General features: G+C 46.7%; 1 long non-coding RNA gene across 1 annotated transcript; it reads left to right on the forward strand.

Moving 5' to 3' along the window:
* Positions 1-2387: 2387 nt before the first annotated feature.
* Positions 2388-3603, forward strand: LOC149365644 (uncharacterized). The gene is made up of 2 exons (XR_016292718.1): positions 2388-2448; positions 3362-3603. It is a non-coding gene; the product is annotated as an uncharacterized LOC149365644 (long non-coding RNA).
* The last annotated feature ends 3337 nt before the right edge of the window (positions 3604-6940 follow it).

The raw sequence follows: 6940 nt of genomic DNA on the forward strand, positions 1-6940 counted from the left end.
ATTGGTTGTGCCACTCCTTAGCACATCCAACAATGGCCCTGGTTGTCCGTCGCATTACCAGTATTGGCTGAGCCGTAATTAGATCCTGGCTATCATGGGCCAGGTTAGCCAGGATTGCCCCACTGTTTGCCATTGCTGGCTGTGCCATCATCGAATCCTGGCTATCATGGGCCATGTTAGCCAGTGCTGTTCCACTCTTTGCCAGAGTTGGCTATGCCATTTCCGGGAGCTGGCTATATTGGCCTAGGATTGCCACCGCTTATCCAGTGTTCAAAGTATCTGGGAAACGTTGGTAAGCATTGTGTCATCCATTAAAATGGGTTCAAAATTATTTTTATTGTCGAGTACAATATCGCCATATAGCGCCTGTCCTGTGTGTATCCTCCTCTTGTGTGCGCTTAAATTTCATTTCATTTATAAAGTATACCATATCGGCAGCTCATAATTTTCGAACGCGTTAAAACATGCGAGTTCAAAGATTTGGTTTTGTTTATTATTATATTTTAACCGAACACTTTTGCAGTTTGTGAGCAAAGCTACCCATGATTCCGTTGGAAAAGCTGCACTCTGGTTGCGCAGTGAGCAGCAATAATACGTTTAGGAGAATTGCGATCGAAGTCCTGTTGATCAGAATTAACGTTCTGATTACACCCGAGACGCCTTCAACAAAAATTGTCAACAGGCGCCTTCAACAAAAATCAAATAAGTTTGATTTGATCAAATTTTTGGAATAAAAAAATCACTTTTTTTTATTCGCTCTAGGAATTCACTGCCACAGTGCGCAGCTGGTGTCTGCTTTATGGAGATCGCGATACAAACGTAATATATTAGCGCAAGTGCATTCGCTAAACCGAAATTGTGCTCAGTTTAGGCAACGTCCAGAAACGAAGCAGTCGCCTCGTAATTTCGAATTATGCGTTGCGCTCGTGAAATATTAGGCGGGTGCTTCATAAACGCACGCGCACACGTGCTAAGCCATTCCTACGCTTCCCTACCTCGTGCCCTGTGATCGCGCCTTTCCCGTGTTTTCTGATTTGCTATTTCCTTCCTTTTCTGCAAATCGTAGTGTTGTTGGAAATTGTTGTTTTTGACCTTTTTATTCTTCTGTTGCGTAATTTGCATTGGGGGCAATATAGCTCTTGCTCACGTCCTTGCATATTTACTCGCAAGTTTTTTTTTCTTTCGAACATGACCTTTATTGATGAAAACCATCGAAAGTAGTTGCGAACCACAATTCAACATGCCTTTGTTTGTTTTTGCTTTTTTTGCGCGAAACTTCCACACCAACAAACAATTTGAGGATTCTTCGACGACCACTGAATAAATGGACTGACAACTGGCGTTAGACGCATGTTAACCTAGCTTGTTTGGCGTATGTACGGTACATGAAACTATGAAAGAGCGCGCATTCTGCTTGGATATTTTTTTTGCTTTATATTTTTGTTATTATGTGGTAACATTTTAAGCTATCTTGAACTAACAGAAGCCACATCATACGGCCCCACAAAATACGCGAGTGTCTGAAGCCGTTTTGGCGAAATTCATCTTGAAGCTGCAAGTTTTTCACTTCAAAATTTTCGGGCTTTTGCTGCAGCTTTGTAGCAATACTTTGACGCTTCCGTGTTTCCCATCCACTTGTTCCTTGTAGGTATTGCTTTCCGTACTGCCTGTGGCCATGTGACTCGTTCTCCAAAAATTCCAAACCCTTTTCATGTGTTTTGGCCCCTTTCCCTCTCTCTTTCAAGTCTTCCCATATCTCCCCACCTGTTCTCCCGGCGGCGCCCTTTTTTTAGGTAGCGGGCTAACCCCCCACCCCGCGAAGCGCTTTTTCTTCTTTTTGGTTGTCACTTCCTCAAAGCTATTTTCCCTCGCGCGCAGCTACGCGCTTCGCTGTTCGTGCACCCTTCCACGATCTCCCTGTCTCCACCTTTCAGCTCGAGGACTTTTCTCGGAACCACAAAACCTGTGTAAAGGAAAATGACCCTGTCCCCTCCAGCCAACTCCTCCCCCCCCCCCCCCCCCCCCCCCCCCACCATCGCCTCCACTGCTCGTCTTGGAACCGCGCGACGCATCACAATAAGACATTCTTGACTCCACGGCGGAGCCCAACCACGTGCACAACCAACACGACGAAAATGCATGCACACTCGAGCTAGCACCGTTCATAGTCTGTGCACGCGAAAAGCCACGCTCATATATTAGGAGAGCTCCGACGCTGTTCGTACCGCCTGCAAGATCTTACTTGTAAGCACTAAAACTCTTTTATCTTGATATACGTCTGGAAGTTAAAGTGGTTTTTGTAGTAAACGTTGCTTTGACTACATGCGCCTTTATTTTTTCGGCAGGAAAACAGAGCGAGCCAAAAAGCACGAGGACGACTTTTGTGTACCCACTCTCATTGCGAAATGGCTTGCTTGACGTCGTGCGCAGTGGAATTGTGGCCGAATGGTGAGAATTTAATTTTTCGTCTTTGGTGAGATGAACTCACTGAAGATTCACTACTTTGGCTAACAGCGGGTTTGGACTCATATGACCTGACATGGGATGCATTCGGGAATATGTCCTTTACCGCTTATGCACGACGGAAATCAGAACCGCTTAATTAATTTTCCACTGCAGACCAGTTGGTAAGAATATGTGTAATACTTCCGTACTGTTTCTTTTTGCCGTCTACACTTGCAGACTCAATACAAAATCCGCAATTTCTGGTTAAAGCTTTTCCCCAAGTTCTCTCGCAATGAAAAAGGGCATTACTCTGGACCATCAGACTAGTATTTTTGTGTGGTTTGCAAGTCGCAGTTTCGAATCCAATTATAGCATGCATGCGAAGCGACTAAGGTAAAACAAAGGTGCCCTGAGTTCCTTGCGTTCAGCGTATTTCTCAAAAACTCGCAAGCCGTATTTTTAACCCTATTAAAAAAAACTAATCAAAAATGTTGTTTTGACGTCCATGTGGAAGAGACGCTAACCCCTGTGCATATTTACTTGAATAAAAAATTAGCTCGCAATTTAGAGATACGAGTTATGATATTAAAACAAAATAATACATTAATCTGTTTGCAATATCACATTAATTTGCTTATCTCGCATTGAATATATTTACTGGGAGTGCGACACGACGCATTGGACTAAATTAAACCATTTGGTATAAGAGAAGTTTAGTAAATTAAATTCCACTTTGTGCAGCTAATGTGGTGCTGGTTCTTAAGAATAAATTTATAATTATCCTGTAAAATATGTTGCTAGTGTCTTCACGATGACTGTGTTTCACAAAATTCGGTGTTATTTAATCATTTTTGTTTTTGTTCTGTGATGGCCATAACTCAACTTACCATGACATCATGCATCTCGATCGTTGCAGGCTTGGCGCTTCGTGAGGCCATCGTGCAAGAGCTGGACGAGGAATTTGTTTGAATGCAGTCCAGCAGCCCTCTTGCAAGTGGAGTGCAACGATTACTTCGGATATGACTGATCAGTTCACTGGAGGACAGCTCCGTTGAGCATTTTATGGATGCCTTAGCCGTGCCGCAGCAGCTTGCCCAGATGCTTTGCCCAACCTGATCGGCACGCACCAAACTTGAAAATAAATTGTTTTCCCACAGCCCCTGCCACCATGCTCTTGGGCCCCCTTTCTTTACTCCCCAGGGTGGCTGGTTGTAGCACAAACCATCCTGTGCGGGCTAAAAGCGTGATTCTTGTAACTCAAAGCAATAAACGGGTCTTTTTTCTGGAATTCTTTCGCACCCTCTATTATGAATATTTGCTAGGTAGAATGGTATATACATCCATCCACAGTGGCGGTCATTGGCGAGTGGGTTAATTGCATGTGCCAGCGTTCGAAAGCTGGTTGCCATTATTCGAAAGCTGGAAACCATTATTCGAAAGCTGAATGCCATTATTCGAAAGCTGGAAACCATTATTCGAAAGCTGGCTACCAATGTTTGAAAGTTGGCTACCAATATTTGAAAGCTGGCTACCAATGTTTGAAAGTTGGATACCAGTATGAGACCTTTGCTGGCCCATGCTGCAGAACGAACATCGGTACTGCGTTGGCCGCTTGATCGTCCGAAGATTGGCCCAAAACTGGCATGAAAGTCGGTCCAATGTGTAAAGTGGTAGCGCTCGGCCCAAATGCCAGTGTAGGACCGATGTTCGTGCCAATTTTTGCCAACAGTTGACCGACCTTCGGCCAATGTTGTTGTGCTGCCTGGGTGGACGTGAGTGTGAGTGCGAGTGAGTGGATATGAGTGTGGGTTGTCATGAATGTGAGTGAATGGTCGAGAGTGTGAGTGGACGTGAGTGAGAGTGCGAGTGAGTGGATGTGAGTGGGGGTGGTCATAAGTGTGAGTGTGAGTGGACATGAGTGCGAATGCGATTGAGTGGATGTGAGCGTTAGTAGAGGTGAGTGGGTATGATTGATGAGTGGATGTGAGTGGGCGTGAGCGGCAATGAGTGGTTGTGAGTGGATATGAGTGACAATGAGTGGTTGTGAGTGGCAATGAGAGGATGTGAGTGGCAATGAGTGGATGTGAGTGGTGGGTGGAAGCGACAGTAAAGTCGGTCGCCCATGTTTCGTGACGCTGATACCCGCTTAGCTATTTTCATGTTGTTGACAGCTGCGAGAAGCAAATGTTCACTACTGAAGGCGCTCGAGGCAGCATAAGGCATCATGCCGGTGTCTTTGGACAACCGAAGGAAAGGATTCCGCTGGCACGGGAACGGCAATCTTTCGTTGCTTTTGTAGTTCACCGTTGGCACGGGCGCAGGCCCTTCGCGGATGCAGTGAGCCGCTACAAGTTTTTTGAGACTCTTTATCGAATTTCGCATTGCCAGTCCTGAAAATATAGATATATATCTCTTGCCACGCTCCCCGCATGGCTCGATCTCGTATAGGCACCCTGCGCATTTAACTCCAGCGCGACGCGCGCGCCACTGGCGGCGGCGCGCGCGTCCCTGTCAGGAAGGCGGGGGCAGCCCGACAGCTCCCGCTGTGTTGCGCGCGCTGTCGCGAAGTGGTTGTGAGCCTCCTTCCCGAGCACAAAATGACACATAACAGCAGCAGGACACATTGCTGTGTTGCAGGATGCAGTAATACATCTATAAATTCGCCTCGGACAAGGTTTTATGGATTTCCAACGCGACATTGCGAGACGGCCCACCCTTCGCGACGGGCAACACGCGCGCGCGGTTTCTGGTCAAACAATGGTCAAACCCGAGCGGAAGACGCCTACTTGACTCATGCATTGCCTTCTAGACAGGTTTTTGACTCATGGCAAATTCAGCAGACTCGGAGGAATGCTAGTGGCTCCCTGGGAACCCTTCCCTCTTATTGCACCCACGATTTGCGGTCATTGACTTGGCTCTCAACAATATGTGGGCTTAAAAATCCACGCCGAAACTCGCCCGCAGTCACACCTTAGGAAGGAGCCCAAATTTTGCGCTGCACAGAATCGTTTACCTTAGTTCCAGCTATGCGCAGAATCCTTTCTCGCTTCCACTGTGCCTTGTCGTCCAGCGTCTTTTTCGACAGTAAAGGCACGTTTTCAGTGGCAACGGCAACATGCTCTTGATAAATCTTTGCCTCCACGTCTGAAGGACTGGGTGATAATTTAGTACAATAATCATATATCCTAATGTCGAAAGTCAGGACACTTGTACTAAATGCGCAGAAATTAAGCAAACCTTGCAATGAAATTCCGCTTTCTAAGTACAAGCTTTCAGCAAAAATCCTGCATGAAATAGCCGGGATACTCCTTTTTTGCAGAATCCCAGTTTAAAAGTTTTATGTTTTCGGCAGGAGTTTCAGTGCGCACCGGCGCTTCGCCGCAGTTTGCATTCTCTTCTGCTTGCAAAAGCTCGTTCATTGGACATCTCATACCACCAAAATACTGACGCACGTGTTGTAGCGATAATGGCCTGGCAGTTGCTGAAAAAAGAGAAAATATGAGTGGTACATTACGCAATGGGCGCATCATTTCAAGGCGTAGTTTGAGCAGGGTATTCCACGTCGAACACCGAAGGTGTGGCAAACGAGAATGTTATGAAGTCAGGTTTGCGCCGTTCGCTCGGAAACCGGAGTTTTATAGTTACCTTCAATGTTATGCCGCCTGGCCGTCTTTGAAAGTTCAGGGTAAGCCTTTCTAAATGCAGGAACACCCTAGGCTTGCGGGTGGCTCGTTTTGGAGAGCGTTTAACACCGCTCCAAAAACACGGCAACGGCAGCAGCGTGTTTACATTTGCCTGTCTTGCAACTGCAGCTCGCGGCTACAAGCTGTATACTGGAAGATAGCTACATGAAAAAAAAAAAAATGAGCGAGATTGCAGCGATGACAGGCATTAGATAGAAATATCTTTAATTTGATCATTTTCAGTGGCGCAGTGATGCTTGTCTGCGCAATGCACCGGGCTGCTACTTCGCTCCCGTCGCACGACCCCACCTCTTTCACAATGTGTGCATGGCCTGCTTCAAAAAGCTTCGTTCCTTTCCTGACGTTCGCTCCTCGAAAGAATTTTTCAGCCTCATGAATGAATAGGTCGAAATCCCGTCTTTAAGATCAGCGGCAGCCGCTAGCAGACGCCAATCCTTCGCAGTCGCGGGGCGAGCCTTCCTGACAGGGACGAGGAACTGGCAGGGTGCCTATACATATGAGTTACAAAGCTTACTGCTGAAACAACGACTGTCCGCTGCTCGGCAATAACTACCGTAAGTTGGGACCTTGGGTGCTGCAGTGGACTTAGGTTTTTTTTCTTTGCCCAGGTGTGCGCATTGCAGAGCTCTCATCTGGCCGTAATTTGTTCATAGGCTCTGACCCATGCGGTAACCCGACCTCCTTTATCCCAGGTCTTGAACTGCACAAACCCGGCTCAAGCCCGGAAACGACGCGAAAACCAAGTGCGCTTTTCGGTAACGCCAGAGGATTCTTGTTTCTATCATGTACTT

The sequence above is a fragment of the Amblyomma mixtum genome, chromosome 1 (genome assembly GCF_055824585.1).
Source record: "Amblyomma mixtum isolate Tamu chromosome 1, ASM5582458v1, whole genome shotgun sequence".
In the NCBI taxonomy this organism is placed as follows: Eukaryota; Metazoa; Arthropoda; class Arachnida; order Ixodida; family Ixodidae; genus Amblyomma; species Amblyomma mixtum.